Source organism: Chlamydotis macqueenii, chromosome 11 (genome assembly GCF_036417535.1).
Source record: "Chlamydotis macqueenii isolate bChlMac1 chromosome 11, bChlMac1.mat, whole genome shotgun sequence".
In the NCBI taxonomy this organism is placed as follows: Eukaryota; Metazoa; Chordata; class Aves; order Otidiformes; family Otididae; genus Chlamydotis; species Chlamydotis macqueenii.
Genome location: NC_141566.1, coordinates 2,638,555 through 2,654,703, shown reverse-complemented (window position 1 = coordinate 2,654,703; position 16,149 = coordinate 2,638,555). Strand labels below are relative to the sequence as shown.

Below are 16,149 nucleotides of genomic sequence, written 5' to 3'. Positions count from 1 at the left end.
TCATCAGTTTTCTCCTCTGCTTCATGTGGGACGCCGGTAAAAGCTTGAGTGTTTTTCTCTTTGTTCTGGAGGGGATCTGGAGGTGCTGCAGATGGTGGCCGGCCGTTGCCCTTACGACGGCTCGCGGTGGCCTTGGCGATGCACCCGCATGGCCGCAGCCTCCTCTCTGCCAATGTCACTAATGCACTGTAAGCACAGCTCCGGTGAGCTCCCAGCACCGATAACGCTGATAGATGGAGGTTATCTAGGAACTCAGTACCGACAGTGAAATATTGCGGGTTTATTGCCTTTCCATTCATTTTCTTTTCACGCCTTTCTGCCTTCCTGACTCATTGCCGTTCGGCCTCTGCTTGCAATTTCTATTTGCTGCCGTAACACCCGCTGGACAAGACGAGAGCGTTGCAGAGCACTAAGGCCTGCAACTGTTTTGGGGGTTTTGTTTTTTTCTGGTTGAGCATCTAAAGCCAGGACGGATGACGGAGAGGAAAACTTTAGCAATGCATTTTGTTGGAAGCGTGAATATAGTGTTAAAATGAAAGAGGAGCAGAAGAGAGGCCTCTTGCGTGGTGCGTGGCGGGCTGGTGTGAGGAGTTGGGCTGAGAAGGCCTCTTTACCCAGAGCCCATCTAGGCTCTTGCATGGTCCCTAAGAAATATTTTCCCATTCCCCTCCAGTATCACCAATCCTGTGCTTACTGATGTGGTGAGCGGTAGTGTTTTACAAAAAAAAAAACCTCTCTGACCCCACAGAAGCGCTGCTGGTAAAAAAACCCCAACAAAACCAAGAAGTGGTAAAATGAACAAATTCCACCAGAAATTGGAAAAGAGAAGCAATGCAAGCGTTTTGATAAGCATATTTCATTAGCCATGGTTTTGACTTGTTATTTTAAGCTCTGATTACAACTCAGCAGCTTTTATTTAAAGAAAAAAAGACATGTTTACGCTCAGCATAGGCCCTTATTTCCACCGCAGCCTGCGTGTGTAAACGAGGGATGCCGACGGACCCCTCCCTGCTTTCTCCTCCGCAAGGTCCCCCCGATCAGCGAGGGTCCCTGCTCGTTAGCGGCTGCGGCTGGGAGGGTGACGACGCTCGGCAGCGGAGGACACGTGACGGCAGCCGGTTTCTTGCGGGAGGCCGGTGAAGAGCTGAGAAGCATCGATTCACCATCAATTTGCTAGGACCCCAGTGAAACAGCTGTTTGTTTCTCATAAACAATTATGCCAAGACGGAAATTGGCTTGTGTCTGTACGCACTTTTTGGATGGAGAAAATTAAGCAGTAATAGCTGGAAAAATAATATGGGCTATGAGATAATAGATGCCTAAGGGATAAAATTAAACAGCACTTGACAACGAAGGAAGAGGTTTTGGCAAGAAATAGTTTGCGTTTGACTTCTTTTTGTTTGCCAGAGGACTGATGTTGTTTGGAGAGGTTGTCCTGCGATGTGTTTCCCAAACAGATACAGGAAAATAGGGAAGGTCTCTCTTTTTTTAATTCCTCCCGAGAAGGATGGTACCAGGACCAGGGTGCAGCTCACGCCGTCTGCCGCACTGGCGTCTTGGCTGTGATGGGGACGTGGACACCGGGACTTGCCCTAAGAAACGCTGTCATGCTGGAGGGTGTTTAAAAGCAAACAGCAAGGTTTAGCAAACAGAGCGGGAACGGGAGTTGTTTTAAACGCCACACGGAGCCCAAAAAGCCCAGGAAGGGGAGGCGGCACGTTTGGCGCCCTGGCAGGGTCGGAGCAGAGTTTATTCACGACCTGTGTGTGCGCTGGTGTTGCCGCTTGGCTGGCTTTGGCCTGCTGCAGAAGCCGCTCTCCAGTAACATGATGGCGGTGGGATTTGGTTCTGCTCCGCCGTCCCCCCGCTGCGTGCTTTTCCACCGCTGCTCCGTGAGCAGGGGGTAGTTTGGAAATGCCGCTTTCGCCGTTTTGGGTGGCTCATGCCGCCATCTCCTTCGACTTGGCTCCTCAGCGGCAAACAGAGGCACGGTTCAAAGAGAAACCCTCATCCCGCCTTCCCGAGGATGGATCCGGGGCGCGGCAGGCCGAGATCTGAGGTCTTTGGCCCTGGCTCATCCCTCCCATCAGCTCTTCATTCCCCAAACCGCAGGGAAAGCTTCCTGGCCAGGCAGAATTCCCCAGGCGCGCGCGGGGCTCGGGGGAGAGGCCCAAGGGGCCTGCTGGCCCCGTTAGCTGAAGTGGGACTGGGGGGTGCTCAGCACCTCTGCAAATGAGGCCAAACTGCCTGGCACGTCGAAAATGAAATCATTAAGACGCCGTTGCATTACGACTCTGTTTTTATTCATGGAGTGTAATGCGATTCATTTGCCCTTTTGCTCTCATGTTGAGAAGGCAGTCATCTCGTATGCATCGCTGGCTGCAGGGAGAGCTGTATTTATTTATTTTTTTAATTTTTTTTTTTTCATTTTCTATGTGAAGGAGCAGACATTTTCATCAAGTGCAGAGCAGCCACGATGAGGTTGAGGCCTCTCTGTTTTCTCAGTGGTCTCAGAGGCCAGCGTCTGCCGCGCTCTTGCAGCCCCGTTTGCGGTGCCTCGGCACCCGCAACCCCGGGCTTACGGACGTGGTGCGGGATCTTGTCGATACGTGGCGGGATGTCGGGTGGGACCCTGCTCCGCTTGACGAACCCATGAAAAACAGATGAAGAAAACTGTGGGTCCTTGCTGCTGCAGGTTGCTCTTTGCCAAGGGAAATCATTCCTCCATGGAGTTAAAAGAGGAAACGCACCAAGTGAGGGAAGAGTATAGAATACAAAAGAACTGAAAAAATGCAAATTTTAAAATGTTAGCATAGGGAGCATTAACTAAGCCGCTAATTCCAAAAGGAGGATAATGAGTAAGTCAGTCTGAGTCACTACTTCTTGCTGTGGGACGGGATCGGAGTGGTTCAGATTCGCGTGTTGGGTCTCCGCTTGCAAAAGCAGAAGACAGCAATTCCCTTTCAGCCCCGACGGTCGCGGCCGCCCTTTTTAATGGCAAAGCTCTGAACTCTGTCTTGCTGTCAAATTCCAAGCCGTCATGACGCGTGGTACAGTGACCGTCGCCGAGTCCTCAGGTGACCCTGGATTTCTAATGCTACAGGGTCATATATATAAAAATATGCCTTATTTTAGAAGCAAAAGGCAGGAGGAGGAGAGTCAACTCAGTGTATTTATTTTCTTCTTTCCCTTGTCCTTTTCTTCCTTTTTTTTTCCTATTTTTTTTTTTCCCCACCTCCTTAAGTCTGTAGACCAAATCTGTGCTCGGAAGGACCAGCCAACCAAGTGCAGCTCAGCAGCAGGAAACAAGGCCCAGGGTGCAGACAAGGGAGAAGGCTGTTCTGCAGGAGGGCACGAGTCGGGCGATAAATTTGGTGATTTTCCTACGCTTTGTCCGTGGGGAGGCTGAAGGAGAATGGGTCAGGTGTGGATAAAGATAAGGAGAAGGGGTTTTCAGAGGAGCTCGCAGCCGGGAGCCGTTTAGGAAGGGGAGTGTTTTTGCCTCTGATGATTTGGGGAGACAAAAGACGAGAAGCGACTCAGAAGCGGGGAGGTAATAATGCCGACCTTCTCCGCTCTTTGTTTTCGACCATGGAACGCAGAAATCGCTGCTGATATTGCTGAGTGGTTTCCTGCTGCTCTGTGGCTTGACGTGGAGCCGCAGCCGTCCCTCGCCTGGTTCCTGACTGAAAAAGCAAGCAAATCCTCGCCGGCAGAACGGTGATTGTTCCCCGCACGGTACCCGCCGTGAGGACTGCTTGGCCAACGCCTTCACCTTGCCTCACGCTTTACATCCTGGATGGGTTTTAAACAGATTAATGCTTTTTGGAGAGTTCTGGAAAGGTCAGGAAGAGAAAAGAGGCTCTAATAGCGGTCTAGCAGCCAGCTGGTTGCACTGGGTTTCATTTTACTGCCATAGTAACACCATGAGCCACAGTGTTAGTACCGTGCCCACCAAATGCCGTTTCCCCCCGTCTTTTTGTCAAGAGACAAGCCCGTAAGAAGAGATTTTCTTCCTGAGGAATTCGTAGAAGGCAGTAATAGGCTTTTTGGAGGGGACGGTCTTCGTACCCGGAGGTGTAAGGTGGGTAATTTACAAGGCAGTGTGCAAATGCCAAATTGTTAGGCAGAGCTGCTGCTGATTTAGAAGGCAGTTAATGCTCTAAATGTGCCAAGTGCCAGTAGAGTGTTTCTACAGATGGAATAACTGGAAATATTGGAGAGATTCCAAAGGTTTAATCAAATTCAACTGGCTTTTTTTTTTTTTTCTTTTCTTTTTCTTTTTTTTTTTTTTTTAAACTGCAGAATTCTCTAAGAAACGCGAGTTGAAATAGTAGATTATTCCATTGCTTTTATTACCATGGGGGAGATTTTCCTAGGTGAACATGAAGCACATGCTTCCAAGCAAACACATACAGATCAGGGCAGCAGCAGCAACGCTGTGAAAGCCTGTGCTGGTGGAATTTAGAGGCAGCATCATCTTCAGATACCCTGGCAAGAGGGTCCATGGAAGCGGGCTGATGGGTTTCCAGTCACGCAGCGCAAAGGGAGCGAGGGGAAGGGTTTGTGACAGTGGCAGCAGCAACGTCACCGCTCCTGCACCGCAGTTCTGCTGGATCCGGGCAGGTTTTGGTGGGATTCTGGGCACGAGCATCCTTTTCGTGGCTCGCTGTCCCGTGCTGGGGCATGCATATGTTTCTGCGCAGATGCACACCTTCCTCTAGTCTTGTTGACAGCCTTTCCAAGGCTTCTTATTTAGCCAGACCATATGTGCTTGGGCATGGAGCTGGTGTGATGTGGAAAGAGCATCGCATTATCCTTGGGCTGCAAACACCAGCAGGAGCAATTCAGAGCAAAATTATTTTTTTTTTCTGCAAGGAGATCCAGAGCTCTTGAGCTTGCGTCACAGGACACGCAGAAAGATCGAACATGATTTTTTTTTTCCTCGTTTGTCAAAACCAAGTTCCAGAAAGCCATTTCTCTTTGTTCTAGCCCACAATTAGCTCTCCCTGGCCTTCCTTTAACTATTCCTCCAAAGTATGGATGAAGGCCACCAGGAAGAGGGGGGACATCGTGGTGTGTCTCCAGGAAAGTTTTGCTACGGAAGGAGTGATGTGGGACCAAGCTGGGGAAGGGAAATTATTCCATGGCGTTTCCCTTGTCATTGTAAAGAAAATGAGGAGCCCGCCCCCATTGCTGGCAGCAGGCTTTGGTTTCGGGGTGAGGTGGCAGGGCCATGAACCCCTGAGGAGTGAGTACCAGGAGTGATGCTGTGACAACGCTGAAGCTTTTACCTTTCTGGGCTATTTTTGTGTGATGTTTCTTCAACAACTTTTTTTTTTTTTCCCCCCCAAATGGCTTGATTGGATCCATTAATTGTCACTTATTTATTTTTCGTAAGGGAAGAAGAGTTTCCTGCTTTTCCTGGAGTGTTTGCTATTGATCCTCTCTGCTCCCTGCCACTCTGGAGCTGGGGACCATCTCCCTCCCCGGCACTGCCGTGCTCTCTGCCCGCTTTCTGCGCAGCCCCCCGTGTCGCTCTGCGCAGCGTTTCTCACTGAATAAATTGCTACAAAGCCATTAGCCTCAATGCCACACTCTGCTGCTCCTGCTTTCCTGCACCCACCTCCGCCCTGCGACCGATCCAGCTGCTGGCTGTTTGCTGCAGTCGAGAGCGCCTACTGCCGCTGCGCACAAATTGCTTTAAAATGGAATTGTTTAAAAACGTTTTAGAAACATTCCCTCCCCTTTGCGATACTGTCGGTTGTGCCAGCCAAAGTTGGGAGCTTTTATGTGATTTTTACCTGGGTGGGTAAAAGGATGGAGGAAGATTCTTCATTTTTTGCCTGATTTTTCTTTTTTTAATTTTTTTTTTGGTAAATTAAAGTCAATGCAGAAATTAAACACTACATGATTACGGGAATCGGATCCCCGATGAAGCTGTTGTCTGTGGATCCGCGTCCTAGATGGCATATCCTGCTCGAGTGACGCACCGGTGTGCCTCAGCTCCTCGCTGGCCCTTGGCTTCGCGAGGATTGGGGTTTGCGCCGTGCTGCGTGCCGCCGGTGCTTGTGCTGACGCGCTGGGCAGCGCTTGCTGGCAGCTTTGTCTCGAGTGGCATCGGGATGATCGTTTTTCTGTTGTCGTGGTTGTGGTCTAAGTAGAGGCGTTGCGGAGATGTAGCCCGTTGGGATCTTCTTGGAGGGGCTGAACCATTGTAACATCCCGGGGCGCTGGCAGGTCCACACCAGCGTCAGATTTGTGATGCCTGGGATTTTGGAGCGCGTCCCTCTGAAGAACACGGAGCCAAGGGAGATGCGCTCAGCTACGTGGGTGCGTGGGCGAAAGCTGCTGAGGATGCCTCTTACCTGGGGCTGCGTGGTTGCAGGAGCGCGTCTGAACCTATTTCGTAGGAACTCTCTTTGTACCGTACGCATCCATAGCCATTTTCTGTGCAAGTGCTACAAGAAGGAGGTTTGGAAATGGGAAATAATTTTGCGGGTAGTTTTAAGTATTGCTCCGAGGAAGGTGTGTTTGTACAGAAGGTGGTACAGTGCCTCCAACAGCTGGAGATGTTCCTTTGTTTCTCATTCGTCATCCGTCCTTCCCAAACTCCTCTTCGCTCCAAACACTCACACAAGGGCCCTTCTGAAGCAACGTTTATCTCGAGTGCTGCTATATCGGGATTCATCAATCTTGTCATGAGATCATCCGCACTGAGCTGAAGCTCGGAGGGTGGAAGAGTGACACATGCACTCTGTTCCTCCAGGCCTCTTCTTTGATGTTGCTGAGAGACAGACTCTGGGGCAGGGCTGGGTTGGATCTTGCTTTGCCAGGTGACTCATCTCAGAACCTCCCCACCGCGGAGTGGCCTGGTTCAACGTGATGATCTGTCTTCAGGAGATGCCAAAGACCCCCCAGCTAAGCAACTAGAACGGATTTGCCCTCAGTCCGCTGGCACCCTCTTAGCCAGCTTGCAAATCCTTGTGGAAATCTGCTTGAATTCAGTCTTCTGGGGTTCCTCCTTCCTACCCGTGCCCAATGCTCCTTGGTCCCGCAGTCTCGGCCGCTGTGCCCCCCGTTGCATCATCCCTGCCTGTGTCTTTCCAACACTTGCAAGCCTACTCTTGTGTTATGCCGAAAGTGGTTTGAACAGGCTCCTGCAGGAATATCTCCTGTGCCTACAGGTCCTCCTTAAACTGTTCTCTGATGTCTTTTCTGCAAGAAGTGATGGTACAGAAGGGCAGTAGAAGTTATGGAGTCTTACTGAGTGAGCCTGTGACCTCACCCTTGTAAGCTTTCTGCCTGCTCTGACCTCCTCCCCCGTTGTCTGCTGATGGCAAACTCAATGATGCTGCGTCAGACTGAATTTAGGATTATATCATCGTGATGCCTGTACGTGGTTCTTCTTTGGGAACACCTTTGGGCATTTGTCATATAATAATAATAATATACTTAGTGTGGTTGATGGGTCTTTTATTGACAACCCTGAAGCTCACCCAGTGAACTTAACCCAGGTGGTGCAAATTTATTTACAAATTTTGGTTCAGAGAGGACCACCCTTCAGTGCAGACAGCAATTTCAGTCTCTACTTAGGCGCTGTAATTTCTGCTGTACTGTCAAACACGAGGCTATCATGCTGCTGATGTCTGCAGCAAGTTCAAAACCAGGCATAGCAATAAACTATTTATCAGGAATTCTTGGTTCACTACTGATCTGGGTGCAAGTCTGAGCTAGAGGTGAGGTATTTGTGACCCCAGCCCTACTTCTCATCCTCAAACTCTTTCTTTGCATCTGTTTTTAAATGGTACTACTCCAGGACTTTTATTTCCTCTCTTCTCCCAAGGACAAGAGGAGTAAATTTGCACAGACAATATTGTGTATCTGTATTTTACAGTGCTCACCTTGAGTGCCGCAGCTAGATCCTGTCCCAAATCTACTTAAGTTTACGTGGTTGTGTTGTCCTCCCCTTGTTGGAGAGGACATGACAGGGCATGATACGAGGTACAAGCTGAACCCCGCTCACCTGAGGGGCCATCCGAACTCGGGCAAATCAAGCGCTGCTTATTGAGGTTTTTGAAGACAGCATCAACAGGAGACAGCTGGAATCCCACCATCACCCAAAATAAGGTTAGAAACCAGAATCTCCTCTTTTGGAGGAAGTGGCCCAAAGAACAGGGGTTTGAGGGTCTCCGTTGGGTTTTCCTGCCAGAACTTCTTCACTCTTGCCTGAATGCTGAAATGATCTTTGGTCCAGAGAGAAGAGACAACGTCGCAGGCCGTGTTTGCTTTTGCCAAGTGCAACCACTTGAGAAAACCCTGTTCTTTTGGTGCTTGTGGCCCTTTGCTGAAAGAGGGAAAGGTGGGTCCAGGTCACTTGGTTCACTTAAAGCAGTCCCTGACCATGGCCATCCCCTCTTCCTCACCCAAGAATGATCTCACGGGTCTGGTCCTCTGCGTATCTACTGAGGGTCTGTAAATGACTTGTTTTCTTCAGACTGAACAGAACATTTCTTTCCAAAGAAATAGAGAAAATACACCGTAGAATAACTCTCCCTTCCACTCTGTGCTGATTTTTTTTCAGCTCACCGTGGTTGTTCCCCCTGCCTTACATCCCTGCCTTGGGATCCCCCGGGGCCACGTCGCCCACCTGGGACCTGCCGCTGCTCTTCGCTCCTCTCGCACCGTGTGATGCTCGTCCCGCAGCTCTCTGCCAGATGAAGATTTTAGTATTCAGGAAGTTGGGAAGTTTGGCTGTCCTTGGTCTAATTAGTTCGTTAAGCACAGGGGAGCTCAGATCACAGTTCAAATGGCTTTAATTTGAGGGAGCTTGAGACAGTGTGAGAGGATTAAGTAGTAAAATTGTGTCTATTACTTTGGCCGAAAAATAACTATTCAATTTGACTTGAATATTTAATTTTCGGAACGTAAGGGTTAGATATTAATATGGGCTTGGCAGAGAGTTCATCGCTTGTAAGACGGCGCTGAGAGTTCTTCACGTGCTGAGATCAATGCTTGAAGTCAAGCACGTCTTTCTGGAAATTCTCCTCTGAACAAATAATTGGCCTCAGCGAAGAAGTGACTGGGTAAGATTTAATTGCTTATTATTGTAGGAGGTCCTCTTAAATGGTCTTCTGGTCTTAAATCCCATGGGATATCTGTAAAATTTTGGAGGTGGCTTTTCTCAGAGAGGGGAACTGCGAGTGCCTGCCTCTCATTACCCAGACTGATACCTTTGCACGTGCTGCAGATCCATCTCCACGGGTGGCTTCTGCTGAGAAGCCCTCCCCAAACGCGCGTGGTAGAAATACAAAGACCCGAATACCCAGGGGATTCAAAATAATGCAGTCTGGAGTGAAAGACCTCGCTTTTCTCTCTCTCTCGGTGACAGATGCTGGAGTCCAGGTGTTGGATGGAGTGGGCTGGAACGGCCGCAGCCCGGCGCCTGTGCTGCGTCTCTGCCGCGCCGGCGAGGAAGCCCTAAGTGGGGTTTTCATGCTTTTAGTGGTATGGCGCAAGGCACGGCTGTGGAAAAAAAGAATTCTTTGCCTGCCTAAGATGGGTAAATGGAGCATTTTATCTTTTTTTCCATTTTAATATTGTGTGCCTACATCTATCCCAGTAATGAAAAACAATGCTGTTGGAACGTTGTGAGGGTTTTGTAGGAAACGAGAACAAACATTGCCAGGCTGAGAAACTTAAAGGGAATCTGATAAAAATACTAGTGACAGTTATAGTCAAAATATCTGACTTTAGGGACGTGCAGGAGTGTTTTTAGTTAGCTTAAACTTGTGGAGCATGGTGGGCATAAAAGGTGGTTGGTGGCCGATTTCTGCGTTGGCTGAGGTTGCAGGGCAGCGTGAGAGCACGGGTGAAAGAAGTCAAGTTCAAGCATCACATAGGTAACGGGTCAAAAATACAGAGTTTTGAGCTTTCTTGCTGGCTGTTTCATGGGCGTCTGTGACCCCGCGTGGGCGTGATAAGGCGGTGTATTGGCAGATCCATGCTGGAACCGGGTCCTTCCCGTGCGAACCCGCCGGCTGCTTTCAGGGAGCGCCGAATCGAGCCCTTTCTCCTGCAAGCAGTCGTGTGGCACTGGAGGACGTGCTGAGGTACCGCACGGCCGTGGCTGCGTTTTCTGGATGGGTGAAGTGGTTCCTCTACAGGCATGTTGAGGGCTGGTGAAGCTTTTGGTTGAGAACATGCTCTGCGGAGCAAAGGGACGCAGAAATACTGTAACGCTGACTCCATATTTACTGGGAATTTTTTCTTTTTGGCCTATTTCTTCAAGTCTGCCCTTTTTCTCCTCTAGCCTGAAGGCTTGTGCTTGCTTGATTCTCGTACTGGACACCTTCAAATCAACCAGAGGACGATGCCTTGCGTTTCGCCGGCATTTCATTTATTCCTTCAACATTCGCTTCTTTGCTCGAAGACCCTCGGTAGGCAAAGGGTTAACAGCATTCTCATGGTTCTTCCAGTTACCCCATCAGGACTGTTTAAAAATTAGCTTCTCCCCACTTACAGCACTATAATTAGGATACAGGAGTTGTGGGGAATGATTTCACAAAGTGACTTGGTGTACTCGCCCGTGCACCCCGGGGAGCCAGGCAATTATGCATACATAATTCTACTCTTTGAATATTTTCTCTTTCTCTGCATAATTTCTCTCTATTCATCTTTCCAGTGTCCTTCTGAGATAAACTTAGAAGTCTCAGCTTTCAGAATTTAAAAAAAGAATCCTGTGCCTGCGTGTGCACTATTTGCATTTAAACCAGCAGCCGTTCTCTGGGATGGAGCGGAGGGGTGAGGCCGGGAAGGAGCCAGCCCAAGGAAGCGGGAGAAGCCCTTCAGCGCGGTACCACCACCGCCCTGGCCGGCCGGTGACTAGGTGGTGAGCAGTATTTAATTCCTGAGCTCTTAACTTCGTTCATGGTTTAGGCTTCGCTAGGGCAAAGCTGCTGTTTCGCCGGGGCGGGTGCTTTGTAAAGGTTTCTCTGCCCTCCACAGACACGGTGGGAAACCCTGCACCTCAGTTCGAGTCCCCTCAGCTTTGCACGTCGGGGATTGCGGTTTGGGAGCCGAGGCTGGTACGGACCCTGCCACCTCCACGGGTGCCCTGGAAAATTACGGAGCTGACCCCTTTTAGGTGCAAGTGTATTTTTGTTTCTGACATCCTGCTGATGCTGTTCTCGGTGAATTTATTGAGGCGTGATAAGCAAAACACAAAGCAACTGCCAGCATATTCCCACTGTCTTCAGAGTCAGTTTATCTTTCTAAACTTGCTGTTGACATGATGCAGTTTCTCCCTGTTGCAGTGTAGCTGTGTAGCAGCAAAGTTGTGATAAAAGACAACTTGTTGAAGGGGTTCTTTGTCATACTCCTGAATCATCCACAATTCCTTTTTTACCTGGTGCCAGAAATGTGCTGGTGCTTTGCAATTATACCTACACTTGATGTCTTTTTCTTCTTTTTTTTTTTTTTTTTCCCCCTCCCTTTCAGTGATTCAAGTTCCCTATTGTACCCTCATTCATTCTCTCTCTCTTTTGGTTTCTTCTTCTCCCTTTTTTTTTTCCTTTTATCCACCACCTTCTCAAGGCGCTGAAGCTGTAGCTGCTTTACTGTGGTCTGAGGAAAAGCGACTGTTCCGCTTCCCGAAGAAAGCTCATTGTGTGGTGCCACGAAAAAAAGACTTAAACAACACAAGGGAATAAAGGCACCACATTTCTCTGAAAATTTTTCTTTTCCTTTTTTTTTATATTTCATTTTTTGAGGAATAATACATAAGTGGCTAGGAAAGGGCAGAAATGTCTCCTGCTTCTCTCTAGTCACGCCTGTGAGGCTGGGGAATTCTAAGGAAATCTCCTTTTTACACAGGAGCTTGAAAGCTCGACCACCCCACCTCCACACCTTTGCTGTTCTCTGCATTACCCTCGTAAGCCTAACAAAAAATCCTCAGATTGTTCCCAAACAGCGCAGAATCAAAGCTTACGAGGCAGTAGCGTAATTACTTGCTTTCTTTTCTGGTACCAGTTTCTAGCAATGTTATGTAAGATGCTCAGATACGTTCAAAGAGGCCTTTTCAGCAGCGAGAGCTCAGCTACTCCTGTGTCAGCGGAGTTCCTGGAGGCTGGCGTCAGCACAAACGAGCGATGGGTTCGGATCCCGGCTGCAGGCCTATGGCAGGGACGCGCTGGACCCGTCGCTGCCGAGCCCCCCGGTACGTGCTGCCCCCATCCGCACCGCCTCGCTCCCGCCTACATCCATCCCTTCCCGGTCGGAAAGGCTTTGAGGCAGTGTTTTAATTTTTAAAAATGATTAGTCCTGTTCTTTTCCTCATTGTCAGAATCTCATCCAGCTGCGTTGCCGCTCCCAGGGGTGACAAGTAGCAATCTGCTTGCGTCTCGGGGTCAGTGAGTTCGGCAGGTGACAACTGTTCGGCGCCGGGCTTTGGCCTGTGTCAGGCATCTTTATCCGTAGCGATTCCCTCCAACGGGCCTGTGCCAGACAGCGAGCCTTGTCCTCCGCCAAACGCGCGGCGCTGGGGTGGAAAAAAGGGGGAAAGAGGGAATTTTGTCAGCTCTTCCCATCAGTGCTCGGCGTAGCTGTAATGGCATCACGCTGTTTAAATAAAAGGAAATTTAAAATGCAATTCTCTTGGTGAATATCCACCAATATGCACCTAAACCTACTCACGTTTCCCTGTGAACATTTGTTTTTATTTCTATTTGTGCTTTGTTTCCCTAATAAATAGGCATGGTGCAAGGGTAAGAACGTCTCTGTCTAGCAAAGCCACTTTCCTGGGGTGAAATGAAAACGTTAGCGTTTTGTTTGCAGTAATGCCGCAGCCAGCGATCTTTAGTTGTGTGAGTAATGGCACACGGAAGGAAAGTCACCTTATGTATCGGCATCCTCGGTGAGGAGAGGGAAATACGTGTCAGCTGTAGAGCCAGTAGTGGTCTGGTTTGCAAATTAGGAGATGATGGAGAGTTTGTGGCTCGATGGCGTTAGGGAGGAAAGCCAGCGCGGGTTCACAGACGGAACTGCAGTCTCAGCCATGGCTGGTAGCTGCCCGTGAAACACTGTGTTCCCTCTCTGCACGGGAGCTGCAGAAGTGCAGTTTTGATCCAACCCACGGTAACTAACCTGTGCTTGGAGACACCGCGAACCTGCCGGTGCCCTTTGGTGCCGGCGTATTTTGGGACGCAAGCGCGGTGTCCGGGCTTGGTGACACGCGTGTGGATCACGTACCCGTGCCGCGCTGGCCAGGAATTGCCAGTCTGGACTCGACGAAGTACTTTGGATGCTGCGTCTTGGCAAGCGAGGGCTGGTGACAGATGCTAACTCTTTGTTTTTCAGTTTTTCCCCGGCATAAATACGTTCGGGCTTTTAGAGGTTGTTATTCTTAGCATCATCGTTCAAGTCTTTTCAGGACAAAGTGCCCTCTGCCCAGGAGAGTGTGGGCTGCAGCTTCTCTCGCTTGGCTCGAGAGAGGTACCGGACTCTCAGCTTTCCTTCTGCCTTCCAAACCGTTCTCCTCCTGCTTTCGCCCAGCGCCGCAGCTTCCCGGGAGACTGTCAGGTTTGCTACAGGCAGATGCATCCCTAAGCATTCCGTGTTGTAGCACTGGCACACGCGTGGCACATGCGTGACGTGGCGTTCTGGTTGCAGACAGCTCTTCCTCTGCTGCCTGCCTGGCGGAGGGGAAGCCTCTCAGCGCCGTTGCTAACGTGCCCGCGGGCGCAGCCTGCCTGGATCCGGCGGATACGCAGCCGCGTGGGGCTCTACGTGGCATAAACAGTATTTCGTGAGATGCTTTCCTTATCTGAACTTACAGGACCTGTTTCTGCCGTGGTATCTCTCAGCTGGGGGGAGGTAGGAGCGCGTTATTTGTTTCACCGGCTCGTTTGCGTAACTTTGAACTGGCACGGTATTTAAATAGAGCATCTCCCTGCGTGTCTTCTCCATCTCAGCGCTTGTTCCCGTTGCTGTTACTCTCCTCCTCCTCACATTCCTCCGCCTGTGTTGTAGCACCTGTTGCATTCTGCCACAGATGAAACGGTAAAATTGTCACAGTGGGGATAATTTGTGCCTGCGCAGCTCCCAGCATCACGGGGCTGGATCCTGCCCGGGGTCTGTGGGTACCACGCGCGGCAGCGGAGAGGGCACTGGTGGGGACCGAGCGAGGGAAGGTGGTCACGGGCTGTTCTTCTAAGCCCAGACAACGTTGTGAAATACCGTCAGCACCTTCAAGAATTGTTGCTTTGGTTCCTCAAATCCCTTTTAGCCGGATTCCTTGGCTTTAGCCTTCGCGCTGGCTTCTTGCGTGGATGCTCTTGCCTGTGACGACGGCGAAACCGCGTGTGCATCTGCCTCCAGCCACGCGCTTGTGTTTGGCATACCCGTACCGCCGTGTGGAAATCCCCCTCTGTCACACGGCGGCGGCAGTCTGGGTTCAAAAAACGCGAGGTGGGTGGGTGGCAATAGAGGTGGAACATCTCATTTCGCCCCATGCAGCCTCTCCTCCTGACAGCAGGCAGCCCTTCGTAGAGGGATAACCCAATATTCCAGAATATTGGCCCTTTTCCTAGAGAGGGGAGTGGGGAGCGGTTCGCCGTAGAGTTCCCTTCTCCCGCTGCATCGCCTGGAGTCTGGACACTGGTCTCTAGGATATGCCGAAGGCAGCCCAACCAGAGTCCTCTCTTATCACAATACTCTTTGAGGAAGATCATTATAGCGACCGGTAGCGGCACTGCTGTTAGGACTGAGCTGGTATTTCTGTCTCATGGGCTGCAGCTCAGTGTTCAAGCTGTCAGCCCAGATGCAATTGAAAAACACACAAAAAAAAAATTGAAAACCAAAAATGGGTTTCGTCCATTGAGCCATTTTAGAGCTGTGTTGGTAAAAGATAGGTTTTAACTTGCTGTGGAATGTTTTTATGGCTCTGCACATTGTAAGGTTTTCAAGAATATGTGACTTACAAAAAAAATCTGTACAACTTCAGTTTTTCCTTAGCGTGCGGTGCGAGAAGATGCTTGTGCAGGTAGAAGAGACCTTTGCAGAGCGAATGGGTGCCAAACCCAACCGCTACTTGCATCCTGTTTGAAGTCCAGTTTCATTTGCCATCCAAAACCCTTTTTGGTTGAGTTTGAACCTCTGCAAAACGGGGCCGATAATACAATGTCTCGTAGCTTTGCCTTTTCCAGCAAATCACCGTCGTGTAGTGCAGCGGTGGCATCGTCCAGGTAAACCAGAGCAGGAGCCGTTGCGTAAGGATGAGACGGGATAAATGGTAAAAGGTAGGAGCACAGCAAATCCTTACGTGCTCAAAAAGTGTAAGGCTGGCTTAAATCACCCCATTTAAAAAAAAAAAAAAATTGTTTTTTGAGCCTCTATGTTTGTATCTTCAGGTATTTCTTTGCAGTCCGGTGGGCTAGATGCGTACTTGTGTTTTACGTGAGGCTGTCGTGTCGTTGCCTGACTCCCAGAGCTCAGGCGCTGGGAAAAACACCAAACGGCCAGAGCCGATCGCGCTGGACGAGCTGGAAGCGTTACATTTAGATCATTTAAAATCCTTCGCTTCTGCAGCGCTGCTAGATTGTTAACTGAGGTGAAAAAAAGATTGAAGAACGTTGCGAGTTTCAAATTGATAGCATCCTTTTAAATCTTAGCATAAATTCAGCGGCACTTCACCTCCCTCCCACAGTCAGATCTAAAGAGCGAGAGGAACGATGTCATTTTATTTTTTTTCTTTTTTTCCCCGAGCTATACAAAGAGCACAGATCAGCGATACATTAATGAGATATTAGCAAATCAGTGCCAGCAAAAGCAAGAGTAAGCTAGAAGAGAAAATCTGTGCTGGTGGGCAGGGGAGTCACGGCGGTGACCCGGCACGACTGAGCCAATTCAACGCGGAGATCTGGTCGCTATTGAGAGAAAATATTGCTCGCTGGGAGAAAGGAGGCCGAAAGCCCTTCAGTAGGATGGAGCTGCACCGTCTGTGACACCTGCATTCAGCAGCGGGCGCGGTGGATAATAGGCGAAGAGATTGTACAGCAAAACACGCGTCATTTACCTTGGGAGGAAGAGGTTTAATTTCTGAAAGGCGCTCGGCACGTCTTGAAGTAAATGGGAGCCGAGGGCATTTGTCAC

The 16,149-nt window shown here is 49.7% G+C and overlaps 1 protein-coding gene across 1 annotated transcript in view; it reads left to right on the top strand.

Annotated features, from left to right (window-relative positions):
• Positions 1–16,149, top strand: part of NEXMIF (neurite extension and migration factor) — a 151,440-nt gene that overhangs the window by 108,293 nt on the left and 26,998 nt on the right. The window lies entirely within an intron of this gene.